This window comes from Arachis hypogaea, chromosome 19 (genome assembly GCF_003086295.3).
Source record: "Arachis hypogaea cultivar Tifrunner chromosome 19, arahy.Tifrunner.gnm2.J5K5, whole genome shotgun sequence".
Lineage (NCBI taxonomy): Eukaryota > Viridiplantae > Streptophyta > Magnoliopsida > Fabales > Fabaceae > Arachis > Arachis hypogaea.
This window is the reverse complement of record NC_092054.1, coordinates 52579322-52607000: the sequence shown is the minus strand read 5'-3', so window position 1 is coordinate 52607000 and position 27679 is coordinate 52579322.

Sequence of the window (27679 nt, the reverse complement as noted above, 5' to 3'; positions counted from 1 at the left end):
CTGCTGATTTGACCCTGTGCTTAATCGATTTATTGACGCTACTGGCTGCTCTTTGGAATACACAAAGTCTGAATTGTGTTTGTAGTGACGATGATGATCTGTAATGATTTCCATGCTGCATATGTAGTGCACGAAATTACAATCACACTTTTGCAACTTCGCACAACTAACTAGCAAGTGCACTGGGTCATCCAAGTAATACCTTACGTGAGTAAGGGTCGATCCCACGGAAATTGTCGGCTTGAAGCAAGCTATGGTTATCTTGTAACTCTTAGTCAGGATATCAATAATTCTCAGATTTAATTGTAAAAAATAAAAGAACATGAAATAAATACTTGTTATGCAGTAATGGAGAACAGGTTGAGGTTTTGGAGATGCTTTGTCTTCCGAATCTCTGCTTTCCTACTGTCTTCTTCTTCATGCATGCAAGGCCCCTTCCATGGCAAGCTTTATGTTGGGCATCACCGTTGTCAATGGCTACTTCCCGTCCTCTCAGTGAAAATGTTCCAAATGCGCTGTCACCGCACGGTTAATCATCTGTCGGTTCTCGATCATGTCGGAATAGGATCCATTGATCCTTTTGCGTCTGTCACTACGCCTAACACTCGCGAGTTTGAAGCTCGTCACAGTCATCCCTTCCCAGATCCTACTCAGAATACCACAGACAAGGTTTAGACGTTCCGGATCTCAGGAATGGCCGCCAATAATTCTAGCCTATACCACGAAGGTTCCAATCTTAGATTAGAAACCCAAGGGATACACATTCAAGCTTGATTGCATGTAGAACGGAGGTGATTGTCAGGCACGCGCTCATAGGTGAGAATGATGATGATTGTCATGGATCATCACATTCATCAGGTTGAAGTGCGAATGAATATCTTAGAATAGAAGCAAGCGTGATAGAATGGAAAACAATAGTAATTGCATTAATTCATGAAGAACAGCAGAGCTCCTCACCCCCAACAATGGGGTTTAGACACTCATGCCATAGAAGATACAATATGAAACGTGTAAAGTGTCATGAGGTCCAAGATGAATCACTAAAAGCAGTTTTTATAGTAAACTGGTGACCTAGGGTTACAGAAAATAAGTAAGCTAGGGTGTTTAGTGTAAAAATCCACTTTCGGGGCCCACTTGGTGTGTGCTTGGGCTGAGCATTGAAGCTTTCATGTGTAGAGACTTTTCTTGGAGTTAAATGCCAGCTTTTGTGCCAGTTTGGGCATTTAACTCCAGTTTTTATGCCAGTTCTGGCGTTAAACGCCAGAATTCTTGAGCTTACTTGGAATGCCTATTTGGGCCATCAAATCTCGAGCAAAGTATGGACTATTATATATTTCTGGAAAGCCTAGGATGTCTACTTTCCAACGCAATTAAGAGAGCATCAATTAGGCTTTTATAGCTCCAGAAAATCTACTTTGAGTGCAGGAAGGTCAGAATCCAACAACATCTGCAGTCCTTTTTCAGCCTCTGAATCAGATATTTGCTCAGGCCCCTCAATTTCAGACAGAAAATACCTGAAATCAAAGAAAAACATACAAACTCATAGTAAAGTCCAGAAAAGTGAATTTTAAATAAAAACTAACAAAAATATAATAAAAACTAATTAAAATATACTAAAAACATACTAAAAATAATGCCAAAAAGCATCATCCAAGCTCTTTAGTTCTCTATTAGAGACTTCAGCCTGCCCATTTGTCTGTGGATGATACGGAGTTGCTACTTTGTGGCTAATTCCATATCGAACCATAGCAGAGTAAAGCTGTTTATTGCAGAAATGGGTGCCCCATCACTGATTAGTACTCTGGGAACACCAAATCTGCTGAAAATATGTTTCTGGAGGAACTTTAGCACAGTCTTGGTATCATTAGTGGGTATGGCAATTGCCTCCACCCATTTAGATACATAGTCTACTGCCACCAGAATGTAAGTGTTTGAGTATGATGGTGGGAAAGGACCCATGAAGTCAATACCCCATACATCAAACAACTCAATCTCTAAGATCCCTTGTTGAGGCATGGCATAACCATGAGGCAAGTTACCAGCTCTTTGGAAACTGTCACAGTTACGTACAAACTCTCGGGCATCTCTATAGAGAGTAGGCCAATAGAAGCCACATTGGAGGACTTTAGTGGCTGTTCGCTCACTTCCGAAATGTCCTCCATACTGTGATTCATGGCAATGCCATAGGATCTTCTGTGCCTCCTCTCTAGGGACGCATCTGCGGATCATTCCGTCTGCGCATCTCTTAAAGAGATATGGTTCATCCCATATGTAGTACTTTGCATCAGAAATTAGTTTTTTCTTTTGCACCCTGCTATACTCCTGGGGTATGAACCTCACAGCTTTATAATTTGCAATGTCTGCAAACCATGGTGCTTCCTGAATGGCAAAGAGTTGCTCATCCGGAAAGGTTTCAGAAATTTCAGTAGAAGGGAGGGACGCCCCAGCTACTGGTTCTATCCGGGACAGGTGATCAGCTACCTGGTTCTCTGTCCCTTTTCTGTCTCTTATTTCTATATCAAACTCTTGCAGAAGCAACACCCATCTTATGAGTCTGGGTTTTGAATCCTGCTTTGTGAGTAGATATTTAAGAGCAGCATGGTCAGTGTACACAATCACTTTTGATCCTACTAAATATGATCTAAATTTGTCAATGGCATAAACCACTGCAAGTAACTCCTTTTCTGTGGTTGTGTAATTCTTCAGTGCGTCATTTAGAACACGAATGGCATAGTAAATGACGTGCAAAAGCTTGTTGTGCTTTTGTCCCAACACTGCACCAATGGCATGGTCACTGGCATCACACATTAATTTGACTGGTAATGTCCAGTCAGGTGCAGAGATGACTAGTGCTGTGACTAGCTTGGCTTTCAGGGTCTCAAACGCCTGCAGACACTCTGTGTCAAACACAAATGGCATGTCAGCAGCTAGCAGGTTGCTTAGAGGTTTTGTAATTTTTGAAAAATCCTTTATGAACCTCCTATAGAATCCTGCATGCCCCAGAAAGCTTCTGATTGCCTTAACATTGGCAGGTGGTGGTAATTTCTCAATTACCTCTACCTTGGCTTGATCCACCTCTATTCCCTTGCTTGAAATTTTGTGCCCAAGGACAATTCCTTCAGTCACCATAAAGTGACATTTTTTTCCCAGTTTAAGACCAAGTTAGTCTCTTGGCACCTTTTCAAGACAAGCGCTAGATGATCAAGACAAGAGCTGAATGAGTCTCCAAATATTGAGAAGTCATCCATGAAGACTTCCAGGAACTTCTCTTCCATATCAGAGAAGATAGAGAGCATGCACCTCTGAAAGGTTGCAGGTGCATTGCACAGACCAAAAGGCATTCTTCTGTAAGCAAATACTCCAGATGGACATGTGAATGCTGTTTTCTCTTGGTCTTGAGGATCCACTGCAATTTGGTTGTAGCCTGAATAGCCATCCAAAAAGCAGTAGTATTCATGGCCTGCTAGTCTCTCTAGCATCTGGTCTATGAATGGTAAAGGAAAATGATCCTTTCTGGTGGCTGTATTGAGCCTTCTGTAGTCAATACACATACGCCACCCTGTAACTGTTCTTGTAGGAACCAGTTCATTCTTTTCATTATGAACCACTGTCATGCCTCCCTTCTTGGGGACAACTTGGACAGGGCTCACCCAGGCGCTATCAGAAATAGGATAAATAATCCCAGCCTCTAGTAACTTAGTGACCTCTTTTTGAACCACTTCCTTCATGGCTGGATTTAGCCGCCTCTGTGGTTGAACTACTGGCTTGGCATCATCCTCCAATAGGATTTTGTGCATGCATCTTGCTGGGCTAATGCCCTTAAGGTCACTTATGGACCACCAAAGAGCTGTCTTGTGTGTCCTTAGCACTTGAATTAGTGCTTTCTCTTCTTGTGGATTTAAAGCAGAGCTTATGATCACTGGAAAAGTGTCACCCTCTCCCAGAAATGCATATTTCAGGGATGGTGTTAGTGGTTTGAGCTCTGATTTAGGAGGTTTCTCCTCTTTCTGAGAGATTTTTAGAGGTTCTTTTATTTCCTCTGGTTCCTCCAAATCAGGCTGAACATCTTTAAAGATGTCCTCTAGCTCTGATTCAAGACTCTCAGTCATATTGATCTCTTCCACCAAAGAGTCAATAATATCAGTGCTCATGCAGTCATTTGATATGTCTGGATGCTGCATAGCTTTGACAGCATTTAACTTGAACTCATCCTCATTGACTCTCAGGGTCACTTCCCCTTTTTGTACATCAATAAGAGTTTGTCCAGTTGCTAGGAAAGGTCTTCCTAGAATGAGAGTTGCACTCTTGTGCTCCTCTATTTCCAGCACTACAAAGTCAGTGGGAAAGGCAAATGGCCCAACCTTGACAATCATGTCCTCAATTATGCCTGATGGATATTTAATGGAGCCATCAGCAAGTTGAAGACATATCCGGGTTGGTTTGACTTCTTCAGTCAAGCCAAGCTTTCTGATAGTGGATGCAGGTATTAGGTTGATACTTGCTCCAAGGTCACATAGAGCTGTCTTGGTACAAGCACCCTCTAATGTGCATGGTATCACAAAGCTTCATGGATCTTGAAGCTTTTCTGGTAAACTTTTCAGAATGACTGCACTGCATTCTTCAGTGAGAAACACTCTTTCAGTTTCTCTCCAATCCTTCTTATGACTTAAGATCTCTTTCATGAACTTAGCATAAGAGGGTATTTTCTCAAGTGCCTCTACAAACTGGATCTTTATTTCAGGAGTCCTGAGATAGTCTGCAAAGCGGGAAAATTGTTTATCCTGTTCTGCTTGGTGGAGCTTCTGAGGATAAGGCATCTTGGCTTTATATTCTTCAACCTTAGTTGCTGCAGGTTTATTCCCTGCAGAAGTGGTTGGAGAAGCCTTCTTAGAGGGGTTACTATCAGCACTTGCAGGTGTCTGATCCCTTTTTGGCGTTTGAACGCCAGGATTGGGTGCTGGATGGGCGTTCAACGCCAGCTTCTCACCCTTTTCTGTCGATTGAACGCCAGAACTGGACAAGGAATGGGCGTTTAACGCCAACTTTTTCGCTTTTCTGGCGTTTGAACGCCAGAATTATTCCTCTTTGGGCTCTTAATGTCCTCAGAGGGATTTTGGGCAGTGGTTTGGTCATCCTCTGTCATTTGTTCCTTTCTTAACTTTTTGCTACTTTGAGCTGAGTTATTCAATGTCTTCCCGCTCCTTAGTTGGACAGCTTGACATTTTTCTGTTATCTGTTTAGATAGCTGCTGTCTTGTCTGATTCAATTGTGCTTCTATATTCTTGTTAGCATTTTTAGTGTCTTGGAGCATCTCTTTGAATTCTGCTAATTATTTTGTCATAAGGAGTAATTGATGATTAAGTTCAACAATCTGTTCTTGAGGATTAGGATCAGTAGTTACTGCCATAGCCTCTTCTTTTATGGAGGACTCACTGTTTGAGTACAGATGTTGATTTCTAGCAACTGTATCTATGAGTTCTTGAGCCTCTTCAATTGTTTTTCTCATGTGTATAGATCCACCAGCTGAGTGGTCTAGAGACATTTGAGCTCTTTCTGTAATTCCATAGTAAAAGATGTCTAACTGTACCCACTCTGAAAATATTTCAGAGGGGCATTTCCTTAGCATCCCTCTATACCTCTCCCAGGCATTATAAAGGGATTCATGATCCTCTTGTTTAAAGCCTTGGATGTCCAGCCTTAGCTGCGTCATCCTTTTTGGAGGGTAAAATTGATTCAGGAATTTGTCTGATAAGTGTCTCCATGTTTTTATGCTTGCTGTGGGTTGGTTATTTAACCACCTCTTAGCTTGATCTTTTACAGCAAATAGAAACAGTAATAATCTATAGACATCCTGATCCACTTCTTTATCACGTACTGTGTCAGCAATTTGTAAGAACTGTGCCAGAAACTCAGTAGGTTCTTCTTGTGGAAGACCGGAATACTGACAATTTTGCTGCACCATGATAATGAGCTGAGGATTTAGCTCAAAACTGCTTGCTTTGATGGGAGGCATACAGATGCTACTCCCATATGCAGCTGTAATGGGGTTAGCATATGACCTCAGAGTCCTTCTGGACTGTCCACTTCCACTTATGTCCATGATGGAGAAAAGGGAATTGATATGAAATTTTTTTTATTTAATTAAAAGTAACCGAAAAAAATAAAACAAAATAAATGAAAAATAAAATAAAATTTTCGAAAATTTAAGAAAAAGTAAAAAGATAAATAATTAATTCGAATGCTAAAATGGCTAATTAATTAAAAAAATTTGAAAAATTTTGGATATGGTTCTCGAAAATTAGAGGAAAATGAAATAAAAGCAAATTGAAAACTAAATTAATTAATTAATTAGAAAGATTTTGGAATTAGCAATAAAAAAGATATGATTGAAAATTATTTTGAAAAAGATATGATTGAGAAGATATGATTGCAATTTATAAAAAAGATATGATTGAAAAGATATGATTGAAGAAATTAAAAAGATTTGATTTTTGAAAAAGATTTGAAAAGATCAATTTTTGAAATTAGAATATTGACTTGACTAAAAAAAAGATATGATTTTGAAAATCTTTGACTAAATTAATGCAAAATTTCGAAATTTATGAGTAAAATAAGGAAAAGATATTTTTTTAATTTTTGAATTTTAATGAGGAAAGAGAAAAACAACAAAATGATACTAAACTTAGAAATTTTAGATCAAAACAAAGAGAATAAACAAGAAAACTTTGAATGTCAAGATGAACACCAAGAACACTTTGAAGATCAAGATGAACACCAAGAACAAATTTTTGAAAAATTTTGAAGTAAATAAAAGCACAAAAATACCAAACTTAAAATTTTTTAGAAAATCAAACACAAATTTTCGAAAATTTAAGGGAAAACACAAAGAAGACATCAAACTTAGAATTTTTAAAGATCATGAAAGAACTAGGAACATGCAAATTCGAAAAAAATTAAAAGAAAATAAAAGCATGCAATTGACACAAAACTTAAAATATGAAACTAAACTCAAATAAAAGACTCTAAACCAACAAAAATAAAATATTCCTAATCTAAGCAACAAGATAAATCGTCAGTTGTCCAAACTCGAACAATCCCCGGCAACGGCGCCGAAAACTTGGTGCACAAAATTATAATCAGACTTTTGCAACTCCGCACAACTAACCAGCAAGTGCACTGGGTCGTCTAAGTAATACCTTACGTGAGTAAGGGTCGATCCCACGGAGATTGTCGGCTTGAAGCAAGCTATGATTATCTTGTAACTCTTAGTCAGGATATCAATAATTCTCAGATTTAATTGTAAAAATAAAAGAACATGAAATAAATACTTGTTATGCAGTAATGGAGAACAGGTTGAGGTTTTGGAGATGCTTTGTCTTCCGAATCTCTGCTTTCCTACTGTCTTCTTCTTCATGCACGCAAGGCCCCTTCCATGGCAAGCTTTATGTTGGGCATCACCGTTGTCAATGGCTACTTCCCGTCCTCTCAGTGAAAATGTTCCAAATGCGCTGTCACCGCACGGCTAATCATCTGTCGGTTCTCGATCATGTCGGAATAGGATCCATTGATCCTTTTGCGTCTGTCACTACGCCCAACACTCGCGAGTTTGAAGCTCGTCACAGTCATCCCTTCCCAGATCCTACTCAGAATACCACAGACAAGGTTTAGACGTTCCGAATCTCAGGAATGGCCGCCAATAATTCTAGCCTATACCACGAAGGTTCCAATCTTAGATTAGAAACCCAAGAGATACACATTCAAGCTTGATTGCATGTAGAATGGAGGTGGTTGTCAGGCACGCGTTCATAGGTGAGAATGATGATGATTGTCATGGATCATCACATTCATCAGGTTGAAGTGCGAATGAATATCTTAGAATAGAAGCAAGCGTGATAGAATGGAAAACAGTAGTAATTGCATTAATTCATGAAGAACAGCAGAGCTCCTCACCCCCAACAATGGGGTTTAGAGACTCATGCCATAGAAGATACAATATGAAACGTGTAAAGTGTCATGGGGTCCAAGATGAATCACTAAAAGTAGTTTTTATAGTAAACTGGTGACCTAGGGTTACAGAAAATGAGTAAGCTAGGGTGTTTAGTGTAAAAATCCACTTCCGGGGACCACTTGGTGTGTGCTTGGGCTGAGTATTGAAGCTTTCATGTGTAGAGACTTTTCTTGGAGTTAAACGCCAGCTTTTGTGCCAGTTTGGGCGTTTAACTCCAGTTTTTATGCCAGTTCTGGCGTTAAACGCCAGAATTCTTGAGCTGACTTGGAACGCCTGTTTGAGCCATCAAATCGCGGGAAAAGTATGGACTATTATATATTTCTGGAGAGCCCAGGATGTCTACTTTCCAACGCAATTGAGAGCGCATCAATTCGGCTTCTGTAGCTCCAGAAAATCTACTTTGAGTGCAGGGAGGTCAGAATCCAACAGCATCTGCAGTCCTTTTTCAGCCTCTGAATAAGATTTTTGCTCAGGTCCCTCAATTTCAGCCAGAAAAGTCCAGAAAAGTGAATTTTAAATAAAAACTAACAAAAATATAATAAAAACTAATTAAAATATACTAAAAACATACTAAAAACAATGCCAAAAAGCGTATAAATTATCCGTTCATCAATATTCTTGATTGGTTATGGAATAAATGCTTATTGCTGTCTTGTTTGCTCATTTGCTTAATTTTTATGAATTTACATATGGTTTTGGTGTTTTTAATTATTAATGAATTCATAGGAAATTCGAATTGATTAATCGAGTTTGGGAAATAGCCAATTCGTTGCTATGCTGATCTGGGCTGTTTTATTCTGCTTAATGATGCCTGAGTCACATGAATTTCCTTGTTCTTCATGCTAATTGACATATATTGAAATTCATGAGTTTGAAATTGCTGCTGCTGATTGAAATTGCTAGCTTATTGAATGGTTTATGTTGTTGTTTTTCTGAAATTTACTTTGAATCATCAATTGCTCTATTTCAATTTCCATTTCAATTCTGCACTTCAGTGTTTGAACTCAACTGTGCTTGCTATTGATTAACTCAGTGTTTTAATGCTGTTTTGGTTTATAATCTGCCTTGAGTTTATATTGATTGAATGGTCTGCTCATGTTTAAAAATACACCCATTGCTTATCTGATAGTATAGTTACTGGTTTTGCATGAATCGTTCTGAGATTCATATGAGTTGCTGATTCTATTTGAAATCGAGCTTAAATTGTTGATTTGATGCTGTTTATTTACTTCGGGAACGCTCACATTACTACCAGAATGCTACCCAATTTTTCTGAAAACTGTTTTACTCAACTTTCACTCATGAATTGACTTTAGTACTTTTGAATTGTGATTTATTTGGTTCCAACCAAAGCCAATTCATGGGATGATGGGTTAGTATTTCCATTCCTTTTGGTTCCCTTTCTATTTGAAATGCATTGTTGATGATTTTAATTCTTTTTATGCTTCTTTCATTACATGTTTTATCATCAATGACTTGCATTGTATGCTTGAATGTGAGCTTGCTTGTTCTTAAACCTTTTAAACTTCTTTTAGTTAGGAACTACATTACCATGCCACTAATTCTAACTTAATTCTCTAACTTTTTACTAAATTAACTTTCCCACTTTTCTTTTTTGTTTTCACCCTTTTCAAACTAACTCTTTTAATTCCTTTCAAGGCATGATACCTGTTGTTTCTTAACAAACAAGCATTCTGAATTTCATTGTATAAAGTCTTGGATTGTGATTTCTGATTAATTTCTCTGAATCCTATTTTTCATTCATTCCAAGGATTTATCTCTTTATGCCTCATTTCATTCTTTGGCCTTCACTCCTCTGTTGCCTATCTCCTGTTTGTTTTGCTTACATATTGCCTAGCTACATGATTTAGCTTTATTTGATAATCTATATCCTGGGAATTCTATTTTTTAGGATGTCTGACAGGAAAGGATAAGGCAAGGCTACGGCCAGCTCCGGTAAGAGGAAGAGAGGACAGTCATCCGTCGCTCTGTCGGATGTTCTATCGGATGAATCTTGGCGTGAAAAGAACTTTACTGATAAAGAAAAAGCTGATCAACTTGTGCCTGCTAATGACCCAGTCAAATTTGCCGATATTTACTGTGAACTCAAGTTTTCGGTCTTTACGAAAAAATGGCACCTCTACTTGGAAAGGACGTTCAAAATACCAACCGAGAGGTTGGATATTTTTGGATAGAGATCTGGCAAAGGTAAACGCATTATGGGTCTGTGAGTTTTATTGTAACTATTATAGGACGACCCTTGATGCAGTGCAGCTTAGGGGAAAGCAGATCTTAGTCACAGAGGAGGCGATAGAGGATATCCTCCACTTCTAGCCTAAAACAGATGATACAGATAGTTTTCAGAAGGCCGAGGAATCTATTAGATTCATGAGTTTTGATTGGGATGCTGTCCGACGTACCATAGCCATTGATCCTGATGTTCCGTGGGATATGGGAAAGTCAAAGGTAACTCTACGGGATATAAAGATTATTTATCTCAATGATGAGGCTAGGCTGTGGCAACAGATACTGAGCAATTATGTTATGCCTAGTACTCACGAGTCAGAAGTGCCAGCTGCCATGATCATCCTTATTTGGTGTGTCATAGAAGGAAAGGACCTATACCTTCCACAGCTCATCAGAAAGTACATGTCTAGAGTTCATGTCAGAGGCACCCTGCCATTTCCTTATTTGATCACCCAGATGGCTCGTCGAGCTGAGGTGCCTTGGGAGCTAGAAGATGAGAGACCACCGATTGCCGACTGCAAGAAGGTTATTCTGCACGGCAAGCGGTTCGGACCTCTAGGCCACAGACTACCTACTACTACTACCTCTACTGATGTAGCCTGGTGTGGAAAATTGTGATTCACACTTTTCACAACTTCGCACAACTAACCAGCAAGTGCATTGGGTCGTCCAAGTAATACCTTACGTGAGTAAGGGTCGATCCCACGGAGATTGTCGGCTTGAAGCATGCTATGGTCATCTTGTAAATCTCAGTCAGGCGGATTCAAATGGTTATGAGGTTTTGATTATTAAAATATAAATAAAACATAAAATAAAATAAAGTTTCTTATGTAATTCATTGGTGGGAATTTCAGATAAGCGTGTGAAGATGCTTTGTTGCTTCTGAACTTATGCTTTCCTATTGTCTTCTTCCAACCATGCGTGCTCCCTTCCATGGCAAGCTGTAAGATCCTCTCAGTGAAAATGGTCCTCTACGGTTTCTGCACGGCTAATCAACTGTCAAATTTATCGTCTCGGATGAAAAATACCAGGCACAGCTACCGCATGGCTAATCATCTGTCGGTTTCCGCTAGCATCGGAATAGAATCCATTGATCCTTTTGCACACTGTCACTGCGCCCAACATTCGCAGGTTTGATGCTCGTTACAGTCGTCCCTTCCCGGATCCTACTCGGAATACCACATACAAGGTTTAGACTTTCTGGATCCCAGGAATGCTGCCAATGATTCTAGCCTATACCACGAAGATACTAATCTCACGGACTCAGTCCGTATATTAGATATCCAATAGATACGCACTCAAGCTGTCACCCAATGACTACGTTGAGCTCAGATAGAACGGAAGTGGTTGTCAGGCACGCGTTCATAAAATTGAGAATAATGATGAGTGTCACGGATCATATCATTCCCCAGATTGAAGTACGAGTGAGTATCTTAGAATAGAATCAAGCGTGATTGAATAGAAAATAGTAGTAATTGCATTAATTCATGAAGAACAGCAGAGCTCCACGCCTTAATCTATGGGGTGTAGAAACTCCACCGTAGAAAATACATAAGTGAAAAAGGTCTAGACATGGCCGAATGGCCAGCCCCCAAAATGTGAACAATGGTCTCAGCTTCAAAGTATGAAAACTGGATATGAATACAATAGTAAAAAGTGCTATTTATACTAAACCAGTTACTAGGGATTACAGAAAATGAGTAACTAAGTACAGATAGTGCAGAAATCCACTTCCGGGGCCCACTTGTTATGTGCTTGGGCTGAGCCTTGAGCTTTACATGTGCATAGGCTGTTCTTGGAGTTAAACGCCAGCTTGGGTGCCAGTTTGGGCATTTAACTCCAATTCTGGTGCCAGTTTGGTCGTTTTACGCCAGAAAGTTTTACGCTGGCTTTGAACGGCAGTTTGGGCCATCAAATCTCGAGTAAAGTATAGACTATTATATATTTCTGGAAAGCCCAAGATGTCTAATTTCCAACGCAACTGAGACTGCGCCAATTGGGCTTCTGTAGCTTCAGAAAATTCACTTCGAGTGCAAGAGGGTCAGAATCCAAAAACATCTGCAGTCCTTTTTCAGCCTCTGTCAGATTTTTGCTCAGGTCTCTCAATTTTAGCCAGAAAATACCCGAAATTACAAAAAAATACACAAACTCATAGTAAAGTCCAGAAATGTGATTTTTTGAATAAAAACTAATAAAAATATAATAAAAAGTAACTAAAACATACTAAAAACTATGTAAAAACAATGCCAAAAAGGGTATAAATTATCCGCTCATCACAACACCAAACTTAAATTGTTGCTTGTCCCCAAGCAACTAAAAACAAAATAGGATGAAAAGAAGAGAAAATACAATAAATTCCAAACTTATCAATGAACTTAGTTCCAATTAGATGAGCGGGGCCAGTAGCCTTTTTGCTTCTGAACAGTTTTGGCATCTCACTTTATCCTTTGAAGTTCAGAATGATTGGCATCCATAGGAACTTAGAATTCAAATAGTGTTATTGATTCTCTTAGTTCATTTTGTTGATTCTTGAACATAGCTACTTTATGAGTCTTGGCCGTGACCCTAAGCATTTTGTTTTCCAGTATTACCACCGGATACATAAATGCCACAGACACATAACTGGGTGAACCTTTTCAGATTGTGACTCAGCTTTGCTAGAGTCCCCAGTTAGAGGTGTCCAGAGCTCTTAAGCACACTCTTTTTTGCTTTGGACCACGACTTTAACCGCTCAGTCTCAAGCTTTTCACTTGACACCTTCACGCCACAAGCACATGGTTAGGGACAGCTTGATTTAGCCACTTAGGCTAGGATTTTATTCCCTTGGGCCCTCCTATCCATTAATGCTCAAAGTCTTGTATCCTTTTTTTTACCCTTGCCTTTTAGTTTAAAGTGTTATTGGCTTTTTCTGCTTGCTTATTCTTTTTTTTTCTTTTTTTTTCTCCTATTTTTTTTCGCAAGCTTTTTCTATTCACTGCTTTTTCTTGCTTCAAGAATCAATTTTATGGTTTTTTAGATTATCAATAACATTTCTCTTTTTTCATTATTCTTTCAAGAGCCAACAATTTTAACATTCATAAACAACAAATTCAAAAATATGCACGGTTCAAGCATTCATTCAGAAAATTAAAAGTATTGCCACCACATCAAAATAATTAAGCTAATTTCAAGATAAAATTTGAAATCATGCACTTCTTATTCTTTTGCAATTAAAAATATTTTTCATTTAAGAAAGGTGAAGGATTCATAGGACATTCATAGCTTTAAGACATATAGACTAGACACTAATGATCATGTAATAAAGACACAAACATAGACAAAACATAAAGCATAGAAATCGAAAAACAGAAAAATAAGAACAACAAAATTAAAGAACGGGTCCACCTTAGTGATGGCGGCTAGTTCTTCCTCTTGATGATCTTATGGAGTGCTTGAGCTCCTCTATGTCTCTTCCCTGCCTTTATTGCTCCTCCCTCATGGCCTTTTGGTCCTATCTGATTTCATTGAGGATAATGGAGTGCTCTTGGTGCTCCATCCTTAGTTGCCCCATGTTAGAACTCAGTTTTCCTAAGGAGATGTTAATTTGCTCCCAGTAATTTTATGGAGGAAAGTGCATCCCTTGAGGCATCTCAGGGATTTCTTGATGAGGAATTTCCTCATGCTCTTGTTGAGGTCCATGAGTGGGCTCTCTTGTTTGCTCCATCCTCTTCTTAGTGATGGTCTTGTCCTCATCAATGAGGATGTCTTCCTCTATGACAATTCTGACTAAATTGCATAGGTTACAGATGAGATGAGGGAAGGCTAATCTTGCCAAAGTAGAGGACTTGTCCGCCACCTTGTAGAGTTCTAGAGGTATGATCTCATGAACTTCTACTTCCTCTCCATTCATGATGCTATGGATCATGACAGCTCGGTCTATTGTAACTTCAGACTGTTGCTAGTGGGAATGATAGAGCGTTGGATGAACTCCAACCATCTCCTAGCCACGGGCTTGAGGTCAAGCCTTCTTAGTTGAACTGGCTTACCTCTTGAGTCTCCCTTCCATTGAGCTCCTTCCACACAAATGTCCCTAAGGACTTGGTCCAACCTTTGATCAAAGTTGACGCTTCTAGTGAAAGGATGAGGATCTCCTCTCATCATTGGCAAGTTAAATGGCAACCTCACATTTTTCGGACTAAAATCCAAGTAATTTTCCCGAACCATTGTGAGACAATTCTTTGGGTTTGGGTTCATACTTTGATCATGGTTCTTAGTGATCCATGCATTGGCATAGAACTCTTGAACCATTAAGATTCTGACTTGTTGGATGGGGTTGGTGAGAGCTTCCTAACCTCTTCTTCGAATCTCATGTCGGATCTCCAGATATTCACCCTTTTTGAGCATAAAGGGGACTTCAGGAATCACTTTTTTCTTGGCCACAACTTCATAGAAGTGGTCTTGATGGACCTTTGAGATGAATCTCTCCATCTCCCATGACTCGGAGGTGGAAGCAATTGCCTTTCCTTTCCTCTTTCTAGAGGTTTCTCCGGCCTTAGGTGCCATTGATGGTTATAGAAAAACAAAAAGCAGAGCTTTTTCCACACCAAACTTAAAAGGTTTGCTCGTCCTCGAGCAAAAGAAGAAAGAAAGGAGTAGAAGAAGAAGAAATAGAGGAGATGGAGGGTAATAGTGGTTTCGGCCAAGGGGGTAGTAGTGTGTATGATGTGTGAAAATGAAGGTAGTGAGGAGGGGTATTTATAGGGTAGGAGAGAGAGGGAATTCGATCATGAAGGGGTGGGTTTGAGAGGGAAATGGTTTGAATTTGAATGGTGAGGTAGGTGGGGTTTATGATGGATGGATGTGAGTGGTGAAGAGAATACGGGAAGAGGGTAGGATTTGATAGGTGAAGGGTATTTGGGGAAGAGTTATTGATGGGATTGGTCAAGGGTATTTGGGGAAGAGTGTTATGGAAAGGTGTGAAGAGGAGAGAAGAAGAGGTGGGGTAGGTGAGGATCCTGTGGGGTCCACAGATCCTGAGGTGTCAAGAAATTATGCTTCCTGCACCATTCTGGCATTCAAACACCCTCTGTGTGCTAATTCTGGCGTTAAACGCCAGCTCTGCTACTTTTCCTGGCGTTAAACGCCAGTCTGCTGCCCCTTTCTAGCATTTAACGCCAGCCAGACACCCTTTTCTGGCGTTAAACGCCAGTCTGTCTGTCATTTCTGGTGTTTAACGCCAGCCAGACGCCAGACACCCTTTCCTGGCGTTTAATGCCCAGAATGCTGCCAGGTTGGGCGTTAAACGCCCATTTTGCTATCCTTACTGGCGTTTAAACGCCAGTAAGCCTGTCCTCCAGGGTGTGTTGTTTTTTATGCTATTTTTTATTTTGTTTTAATTCTGCAGTTGTTTTTATGACTTCACATGATCATCAACCTAAAGAAAACATAAAATGACAATGGAATATAAATAAATATAATTAAATAACATTGGGTTGCCTCCCAACAAGCGCTTCTTTAATGTCAATAGCTTGACAGTGAGCTCTTAGAGAGCTTCACAGAGACTCAGAGCTTGATGGTGGCCTCCCAACACCAAACTTAGAAGTTGAGTATGGGGGATCTGCTTGACTCTGTATTGAGAGAAGCCTTTCATGCTTCCTCTCCATGGTTACAGAAGAAGATCCTTGAGCCTGAAATGCAAGGTAGTCCTCATTCAATTTAGGGACTAACTCTACTCTGTCCACATCAATCACAGCTCTTGTTGTGGCTAGGAAGGGTCTTCCAAGGATGATAAATTCATCCTCTTCCTTCCCAATGTCTAGGATTGTGAAATCAGCAGGGATGTAAAAGCCTTCAACCTTCATTAAGACATCCTCTACAAGTCCATAAGCCTGTTTCCTTGAATTATCTGCCATCTCTAGTGAGATTCTTGCAGCTTGTACCTCAAAGATCCCTAGTTTTTCCATTACAGAGAGTGGCATGAGGTTTATACTTGAACCAAGGTCACACAGAGCCTTCTTAAAGGTCATGGTGCCTATGATGCAAGGTATTAAGAACTTTTCGGGATCCAATTTCTTCTGAGGTAATTTCTGTTGAACTAAGATATTTAGTTCATTGATGAGCAATGGAGGTTCATCCTCCCAAGTCTCATTACCAGATAACTTGACATTCAGCTTCATGATTGCTCCTAGATACTGAGCAACTTGCTCTTCAATAATATCTTCATCCTCTTCAGAGGAAGAATACTCATCAAAGCTCATGAATTGCAACAGTAAGTTTAGTGGAATCTCTATGGTCTCTATACGAGCCTCAGATTCTTTTGGTTCCTCAATGGGGAACTCCTTAGGGGTCAGTGGACGTCCATTGAGGTCTTCCTCACTGGAAATCACTACCTCTTCCTCCTCTATAGGTTCGGCCATGTTGGTTATATTGATGGCCTTGCACTCTCTTTTTGGATTCTCTTTTGTATTGCTTGGGAGAGTACTAGGAGGGATTTCAGTAACTCTTTTACTCAGTTGAAGAACTTGTGCCTCCAAATTTCTAATGGAGGACCTTGTTTTAGTCATGAAACTGAGAGTGCTCTTAGATAGATCAGAGACTATGGTTGCTAAGTCAGAGAGGCTCTACTTAGAATTCTGTGTCTGTTGCTCAGAAGATGATGGAAAAGGTTTGCTATTGCCAAACCTATTTCTCCCACCATTATTATTATTGAAGCCTTGTTGAGGCTTCTGCTGATCCTTCCATAAGAAATTAGGATGATTCCTCCATGAAGGATTATAGGTGGTTCCATGGGATTCTCCCATGTAATTCACCTCTTCCATTGCAGGATTCTCAGGGTCATAAGCTTCTTCTTCAGAGGAAGCTTCTTTAGTACTTCCGGATGCAGGTTGCATTCTAATTAGACCCTGGGAAATCATATTGACTTGTTGAGTCAATATTTTGTTCTGAGCCAATATGGCATTCAGAGTATCAATCTTAAGAACTCCTTTCTTCTGAGTCATCCCATTATTCACAGGATTTCTTTCAGAAGTGTACATGAACTGGTTATTTGCAACCATGTCAATGAGTTCCTGGGCTTCTGCAGACGTCTTCTTCAGATGAAGAGATCCACCAGCAGAGTGATCCAATGACATCTTGGACAATTCAGACAGACCATCATAGAATATACATAGGATGCTCCATTCTGAAAGCATGTCAAAAGGACACCTTCTGATCAATTGCTTGTATCTTTTCCAAGCTTCATAGAGGGATTTACCTTCCTTATATCTGAAGGTTTGGACTTCCACTCTAAGCTTGCTCAACTTTTGAGGTGGAAAGAATTTGGCCAAGAAAGCGTTGACCAACTTTTTCCAAGAGTTCAGGCTTTCTTTAGGTTGTGAGTCCAACCACATCCTAGCTCTATCTCTTACAGCAAAGGAGAAAAGCATAAGTCTGTAGACCTCAGGATTAACCCCATTGGTCTTGACAGTGTCACAGATTTGCAAGAATTCAGCTAAGAACTGATGAGGATCTTCCAATGGAAGTCCATGAAACTTGCAATTCTGCTGCATTAGAGAAACTAATTGAGGCTTAAGCTCAAAGTTGTTTGTTCCAATTGCAGGAATTGAGATGCTTCTTTCATAGAAGTCAGAAGTTGGTGCAGTAAAGTCACCAAGCATCTTCCTTGCATCTCCACCATTGTTGTTATTTTCGGCTGCCATCTCTACTTCTTTTTCAAAAATTTATGTAAGGTCCTCTCCAGAGTGTTGTGCTTTAGCTTCTCTTAGCTTCCTCTTCAGAGTCCTTTCAGGTTCAGGATTAGCTTCAACAAGAATGTTCTTATCCTTGTTCCTGCTCATATGAAAAAGAAGAGAACCGAAAAGAAGAGGAATCCTCTATGTCATAGTATAGAGATTCCTTTATGTGAGTAGAAGAAGAGAAGAACAAAATGAAAAAGGGGGAAGAAGAAGAATTCGAACACAGAGAGAGGGAGAGGGTTCGAATTTTAAGAAGAAGAGTGTGTTAGAAAATAAATAAAATAAATAGAAAGAGACGAGAGAGAGAGAGAGAGAGTATTCGAATACTAATTAAAATAAAAGAAAAATATTTTTATTTTTATTTTAATTATTAGTTAGAATTCAAAATTTAAGAAAAGAAATAAAATAAAATTAAAATTAAAATTTAAAACAATTAGTTAAATAAAAAGAATTTTGAAAAAAAAGGTTAGTAATTTTCAAAAATTAGAGAGAGAAAAGTAGTTTGGTGGAAAAAGATAAGAAATAGTAAACTTTTAAAATCAAACAAAAAGTCAAGTAGTTAATTGAAAAAGATTTGAAAATCAATTTTGAAAAGATAAGAAGTTAGAAAAAGATTTTGAAATTAAGTTTTGAAAAAGATATGATTGAAATCTATTTTGAAAAAGATTTAAAAAGGAAATTAAAAAGGTTTGATTTTTGAAATTAAAGTTGATTACTTGACTAACAAGAAACTAAAAGATATGATTCTAGAATTTAAAGATTGATCATTTCTTAATAGGCAAGTAACAACTTAAAAATTTTTAAATCTAAACATTAATTGTTAGCATTAATTTCAAAATTATGAAATAAAAATAAGAAAATTATTTTTGAAAAATTTAATTTGAAGAATTTTCGAAAAACAGGAAATAAAAATGAAAAAGATTTGATTTTGAAAAAGATTTGAAAAGATAGAATTTTTAAATTGAAATTTTGACTTGACTAACAAGAAACAACCAAATTTTAAAAGTTTTTACTAAATCAACTCAAAATTTCGAAAATTATGAGCAAAATAAGGGAAATATATTATTTTTTTGATTTTTGAATTAATGAAGGAAGAGAAAAAAAAAAGATATCATTTTGTTGTTTTTCTCTTTTTTTTTTTTAAACAGCAAAAATGAAACAAAACATAAAAATTTAAGATCAAAACAATAAATGCATGCAAGAACACTTTGAATGTCAAGATGAATACCAAGAACACTTTGAAGATCATGATGAACATCAAGAACATATTTTTGAAAATTTTAAGAAAAGAAAAATATACAAGATACCAAACTTAAAAATTTTTAAACTTTAGACACTAATAATTCGAAAATGCATATGAAAAATAAGAAAAGACACAAAACAAGAAAATTCAAAGATCAAAAACAAGGAAAATCATCAAGAACAACTTGAAGATCAATGAAGAACACAATGCATATATTTTCGAAGATTTAAGAAAAATTAAAAACAGGCAATTGACACCAAACTTAAAATTTGACACTAGACTCAAACAAGAAACGAAAAATTTTTGGTTTTTTTATGATTTTATAAAATTTTTTGTATTTTTTTGAAAATTATTTTGGAAAAAGAAAATAAAGAGATACAAAATTTTTAATAAGAATTCCAGGATTCGTGCAATGCTAGTCTAAAGCTTCGGTCCAAAAGAATTAGACATGGCCAAATGGCCAGCCAAGCCTTAGCAGAGTATTACATACAACAACCAAATTGATGGGAATCAAAAGGCTCTTGCAAAGATAAGTGGAAACCTCGGTCCAAAAGATTAGACATGGTTTAACAGCCAGCCAGGTTTCAACATATCTCATGAAACTCTAGAATTCATTCTTAAAAATTCTGAAGAACATATTTTTTAATTTTTTTTGAATTTTTCAAAAATAAAAATAAAAAGCTTAAACATAAAATAAAATTACCCAATCTAAGCAACAAGATGAACCGTCAGTTGTCCAAACTCGAACAATCCCCGGCAACGGCGCCAAAAACTTGGTGTGGGAAATCGTGATTCACACTTTTCACAACTCCGCACAACTAACCAGCAAGTGCACTAGGTCGTCCAAGTAATAGCTTACGTGAGTAAGGGTCGATCCCACGGAGATTGTCGGCTTGAAGCAAGCTATGGTCATCTTGTAAATCTCAGTCAGGCGGATTCAAATGGTTATGAGGTTTTGATTATTAAAATATAAATAAAACATAAAATAAAATAAAGTTACTTATGTAATTGATTGGTGGGAATTTCAGATAAGCGTGTGAAGATGCTTTGTTGCTTCTGAACCTCTGCTTTCCAACCATGCGTGCTTCCTTTCATCGCAAGCTGTAAGATCCTCTCAGTGAAAATGGTCCTCTACGGTTTCTGCACGGCTAGTCAACTGTCGAATTTTTCATCTCAGATGAAAAATACCAGGCACAGCTACCGCATGGCTAATCATCTGTCGATTCCCACTAGCGTCGGAATAGAATCCATTGATCCTTTTGCACACTGTCACTGTGCCCAACTTTCGCAGGTTTGAAGCTCGTCACAGTCATCCCTTCCCGGATCCTACTCGGAATACCGCAGACAAGGTTTAGACTTTCCGGATCCCAGGAATGCTGCCAATGATTCTTGTAACAACCCTAGTCTTTGAAAATCAAATGATTAGCTATTTGTAATTTATTATATTTGTTGACAATTATTTGGTATAATTGAAATTATAATTTTGGTAATTAAAAAATAAGAAAGAATTGTATAATTTAATTTAAATAAATTCTATTTTGAATGAATTATGTTATTAATTTGAACTCTTAGGAATTAATTTACTAGAAATGATTAGATTATTTTTTATAAATACTTTAAGTTTAAGTCAATTAATATTTATGTATAATTTTTATTATAATTAGTTATTTTATAAATTGAAATTAAAGTTTCGGTGATAGAAAAATAAGGGAAAGTTATATCATTCAATTTGAATAATTAATATTGAGTTTCAACTATATTTTATGAAAATGTGATTAATATGCTTATTTTATAATTTATATTAGAAATAATTAATTTAACTTAGCAATATGATGATAAATAATGTTCCTAAATATTTTTAATAGAGTATATTTGATTTTAAAATTACTCTACCCTTCAATTTTATCAAAATATCTATTCATACCTATCCTTATTCTTTTATAAAATCCAAATTTCTAACCCTAAATTCCCAAATTGGAAATCAGAAACCCTAACCTACCCATTTTCTTCTCCCTTCAGCCGCCGAACCCCACCCCCCTTTCTTCCTAAACACAACACACAAACAAAAGAAAGAAACGCAGAGAGAAAAAGTACGAAGAGCAGAGAAAAGAGAGACGGAAGGGATGCTGCTCCGCTGCCGCCGTGATGTGACCGCCGGACCGCCGTGCGCGAGAATCTCGTGCCACCATCGTCAGCATTCCCCAACCTTGCCCGGACTGCAGTGCCTCCCATCGGCCGTTCGTGGAGCTGCGAAGAGTATCGCCGTCGAAGTCACACCATCGCAGAAGGAACAAGGGGAGGGAGACGAGCCCAAACCAGAAGCGGGAGGAAGAAGGCGTTGCTGTGGCTCCCGTCGCCGTCGCCGTTCGTGCTCCGTCGTTGCTGCCGTTCCATGGAGATGCATCGCCATCGCTGAGTGATGGAGGAGGAAGTTGCTCTGCCACCATCCGAGTTTGCTGTTGCAGTTGCCTATACCGCTGCCGTAGCTTCTTCGTTCTGTTATTACTTTCTAATTGTTGTAAGACATTCTTGCTGTTATATCAATTTGAATTAGCCTTGAATTTCCATAATTGTTCCTTTTATCCGTTTTGAATTCAACGTTCTTGCTTGCTGCCGTGGCCACCTCACGTTGCTGCTGCCTCTATTTCTGCCGTAGATGCCCTCGGCGCTGCCACTAGAAGGTCATCGGGGTTAGTTAGAGCTGCCGTTCTGATTCTGCCGCAGCTTGTCCGGATTCCTGCTCGTTCCTGTTCTCTGTTCAGCCTTCGCCAGAGCACTGTCATCAGAGAAACACTACTGAAACCGGGCCAGATTCACTGGTAATGCTACTTATTGTGGTTGCTGCTGTTCTGATCTCTGTGGGTTTCGACATTGAGGTAGGGGATTTATTTTTAAAATTAAACGTTTTTAATTTAGAATGCCTACAAAGTTAATTGGATAATTGCAAATAGTTAATGATGGTTAAGAATTGATTAATTGATGTGAATTACTTGAAATGTGTTTGAGAATCGTTAACGGTTGTGATTACTGTGAATGTCACTGGGTTTTGTTATTGTGAGTAATTAATTTGACAAGATTAACTTTGGTTAATGCTGTGACTGATATTGGTTTTTCTAATTTTGATGGATTTGTTGGAAATTCTGATCTTATGTGTCATTGCTGAATTGGTGGAAATCTGGTTGTGAATTGTATTTGGAATTACTGATTTTTGTGATGAGTTGACTGAGATTCTGATCTTGAATGAGTTATTTTGAATTGTTTGATATTGAATTGGAATTTTAATATACTGGAATGGCTGTGAAATGGACTCGTGACGGGTTGGAACTGGTTGAAATGTGGCTGCAAGTGGTGATTCATTTAATGTTATATGATGAGTTAATTATTGAATGAAATGTATTTGAGAAAAGTCAGTTGTGGTGATTATTCTGAGTTATGATTAAAGTTGGATGCAGATGTGAATTAAGTTTAGGTTATGGCTATGATATTGAATGGCTTCGTTGTCGTGAGTAATTAACTGATAAGATTTACTTTGTTTTGAGGCTGTGATTGTTATTGGTTTTCTGATTATTTTAGAATTGCCGGAAATTCCGAATTTAGTCGATTGTGCCAAGTTGGTAATTATTGTTGATTTACGTTTAATTAGAGTTGATTTTGAGAATGGTTAAGGAATTAAAGGTTGACCACTGAACTATTTTCTTAAAACAAGATCTTTAGAATAAAATGGTAACTTTGCTAATAACTAAATTACTTTAAGAATAACTAGGAATATGAAAAAGTTTGTGTTTCAAATATTAGTTATGAATTCTTGAAGCTGAACTAGTTTACCTTTAAAAGAATGGTTTATGGAAACTCTGATTTTAATTAATGTTAGGATGTTGGTTGTTAAACTGATTTATGATGAGATGGTTATTGAGATTCTGTTGTCGTGATAATTGCTGATAAAAGAACTGGAGATTTGTTGAGAAAGAAGGAACCCGTAAGGGTGGCTAAGTCCGAGTTTTAGGGAAGGTGTTGCTGAAATGTTGTAAAATTTGAGATTTTACTTGGAAACGTTATTTTATAAGAATTGGATTTGGAAAGTTATATTATTTAAGTTTTATCTATTGATTAAAGTATTATGTATGGGCAGAATTTATTACGAAAACAATTTTATTTAGAGTTGATTCATTAATAATAGAACGAATTATGTCTTGAATCTTATTTAGGTAAGAAAAGAATTATACTATTTTGAATTTGAATTACTAAGGAAAGGCTTATGTCTCAAGTTTGATTTATTTAAGAAAGGAATTATATTTTTAATTCAATTTAATATGAAAAGAATTATGTTTTGGGCTTGAAGTAGAGGATTACTTTTCAGAAGTTTGGTGAATTTTATAATATTTGCATCCGAATGATAAAGAGAAATGGTTTGAGCTAAGATGTTGTAGAAGTGAAAGATGTAAAGTTTGTATATTATGATGGAATTTGTATAGTATAATTGAACAGAGACAGAAAGAGGTAATGCATAAGAATGTGAAAGTGATAATGAATAATGAGAATGATAATGAATGATGATAATGAGAATGATTATGTGATGATCTGCTGCGTAAAGGCAGTCAGATAGATGGTGGTGCAACCACCGAGAGCGCTTCCCTGGGATACTTAGCCATAATGCTATTCTGTAAGTTAGAGGACTCTTACAGAGGTATCGAGAAAACACATAACTAGCATATGCTCCTGTAAGTCAAAGGACTCTTACAGTGAGTGTGTGTGTGTGCTCCTGTAAGTCAAAGGACTCTTACAGTGAGTGTGTTGGGCAGTTATAAGTTAACTAGCTCCGCCATGCAAGTCAAAGGACTCTTGCAGTGGTTTGCCTCACAAGTCAAAGGACTCTTGCGAGGGACATTGCCAACAGGGAAGCCTTACCTGGTCAAAGGACTCCGGGTAACATCGGGAGCGGGTATGTAACCGACAAATGAGCTCATTACCTGCACTAGGGCTAGACATGCATCATTCTTGTTTGCGCATTTGCTTTTGATTGGGTTTGCTCATTGTACTTCCCTGTGATTGTGCTGTTTGTCTTGCTGTGACTTGTTTGTATGTTGAACTGAATCTCTTGCTTGTACTATTAGTTGTGAATGTATTAAATTGATTAAGAATTGATGTTTTGATTAAGAATTAATTATGTGACTAATAGATGGTTAATGTGACTAGTTTCATATTTAGAATTTGTTTTGAGTTTAGAGATTTTGAAGGAGGTAATTAATTAGCTAAAGTAAAACCAAAAGTATTTTCAAAAAGGTTTGATAAAAATATAGTTTCCTTGAGTATGTTAATTATTTGCATGTTAATCATTACTTTTATGGCATTCCCATTCCCTACTGAGAACGTGTGGTTTGTTCTCACCCCAAAATCTTCCACCCTTTCAGTGACACAGGTTCGAAGACTCAGTTTGAAGCTGCGGGCGATTGTTAGACCTTATTTATGAGTTAAGTTTTTGAATTGAGTTGCTTTCATAGAATTCCCTCGCCTTTGTTGCTTAAGATTTTATTTTATAAAGAGGGATAGGAGTTGTATCTAAGTTACACTTGAATTTTGTTTGTATAATATTTAATAATAATTATATGATTATTATTATTTGGTGATGCTTGATATATGATTTGATAAATAAAAACAAAATTTTCGGGCATTTTCTACTAAAACTGAAACACGATATCGAACTAAAGGCTCAATATTAAATAGTTAATAAGGAAAACATGTCAGTAACGCCTTACTTTTGGTACGATCATGACGTATTAGAAGTTAGGTCATTACAATTCTAGCCTATACCACGAAGATACTAATCTCACAGACTCGGTCCGTGTATTAGATATCCAAGAGATACGCACTCAAGCTGTCGCCCAATGACTACGTTGAGCTCAGATAGAACGGAAGTGGTTGTCAGGCACGAATTCATAGAATTGAGAATAATGATGAGTGTCACGGATCATATCATTCTCTAGATCAAAGTACGAGTGAGTATCTTAGAATAGAATCAAGCGTAATTGAATAGAAAACAGTAGTAATTGCATTAATTCATGAAGAACAGCAGAGCTCCACACCTTAATCTATGGGGTGTAGAAACTCCACCGTAGAAAATACATAAGTGAAAAAGGTCTAGGCATGGCCGAATAGCCAGCCCCCAAAACGTGAACAATGGTCTCAGCTTCAAAGTATGAAAACTGGATACGAATACAATAGTAAAAAGTGCTATTTATACTAAACTAGTTTCTAGGGATTACAGAAAATGAGTAATTAAGTGCAGATAGTGCAGAAATCCACTTCTGGGGCCCACTTGGTGTGTGCTTGGGCTGAGCCTTGAGCTTTACACGTGCATAGGCTGTTCCTGGAGTTACACGCCAGCTTGGGTGCCAGTTTGGGCGTTTAACTCCAATTCTGGTGCCAGTTTGGGCGTTTTACGCCAGAAAGTTTTAGGCTGGCTTTGAACGCCAGTTTGGGCTATCAAATCTCGGGCAAAGTATGGACTATTATATATTTCTGGAAAGCCCACGATGTCTACCTTCTAACGCAATTGAGACCGTGCCAATTGGGCTTCTGTAGCTCCAGAAAATCCACTTCGAGTGTAAGAGGGTCAGAATCCAACAGCATCTGCAGTCCTTTTTCAGCCTCTGAATCAGATTTTTGCTTAGGTCCCTCAATTTCAGCCAAAAAATACCTGAAATCACAGAAAAACACACAAACTCATAGTAAAGTCCAGAAATGTGATTTTTGAATAAAAACTAATAAAAATATAATAAAAAGTAACTAAAACATACTAAAAACTATGTAAAAACAATGCCAAAAAGGGTATAAATTATCCGCTCATCACAGCCACATCCTCAGGAGCACCTTTAGCACCTGCAGCACCACCTGCTTTCACAGCACCATCATCTTGTGCACCACCTTTTTTAGCGCCTTGATCAGATGGAGCGCCGCAATCAGCAGCGTTATGAGCAGTCTGAGCGTCGCAATATGTGACGCTATTCACATCTGAAGCTGATTGTGACGTCGGGGCGTACTGACATCCCCTCTGAGCTTGACACACCCTCGGAGCACTCTGAGGAGGAGGAGGATGAGCAGGAGGAGGATGAGCAGGAGGGGACCCAGCAGGAGGCGACTCAGCCTGAGCACCCCACAGAGCCTGCGGCACATCCTTCGACAGGAGACGATAGAGATGCAGGCAATGATCCTTCACACCCAGCTTGACTGAGAGCATCGAGGACAATGCTGTGATCTAAGTGTCGGGAGGTCGCCGTTTCCGACGGATTATATTTTGGTGAACCATTTCAGACTTCTATTCTATTGTGCTTTATTTTATATTTTGCTTTATTTTATTTTATTTTTCTTTTAGTACTTGCACATTTCTATTTTATTATACTTCTGTTTATTTTTACTTTGTTGTATTTTGCACTTTGGGCTTGTATATACCGTGGATATTTAGCTTGAATTGCACTTTTAGTTTATGAGTTGGGGTGTAGAAAAACATGGATTATTAAGTTTAGTTTACCCTTTTGGCATAGGAGAAATTGATTTGATTGAAAATAAGGAGTAAACTAAAAAAAAAATTAAGTTTTTCATAATCACAACATTTCACTTAGTATATAATAATAATAATAATAATAATAATAATAATAATAATAATAATAATAATAATAATAATAATAATAATAATAATAATAATAATAATAAATGTTGGTCAATTTGTTGAAATTTTCAAGAAATTCATTTTTCTTAGAAAATGCATTTAAGATTCACATTGATTTGAGTTAAAACTTTTTGTAACTTGCACGATATATATATAATTGGAATATGATTTTTGAGCTAAGAACACACAACCCGTGAGTTTTTGAGCTTAATTGTATGGTAACATTATTTAACCATGATTTTTATTCTTGTGTGTTTCTTCTCTATGATTGCAATCTTTGGTTTGTTCCATTCTATATGTCCATTATTTAGTGTATGTTCATGCTTATATGTGATTGTGGCCATCATTTGATATTAGCTCACTTATCCCAAACAGCCTACCATTTCATTTACCTTTGTTTGCCACTTTGAGCCTTCTTAACCCCCTTTTTGTTATTTATATTACCACATCACTAGTCTTAAGCGGAAAAATAATTAATTACCCTATTTTGAATCTTTGGTTAGCTTAAGATAGAGATTGTGTGTCAACTAAGTGTGGGGAAATGTGGGACCTATGGTTAATGAGAATGTGTCTTTGCTTATATTGACAATTATTGGGAATCTGGGTGCCTACTCATGTGAAATTAGAAAAACATATGCATTGATATATTATGCTTTCATGTTTAATATATATATATATAGAAGGGAATAAATGAAACGGGGAGAAAATCACTCCAATATTAAGTTCAATAAAAAGATCAATGCATATGTGATGAAATTAAAAATTGATACATGAGTGTGTGAAAATATGTAAAAGTGAGATTTTGG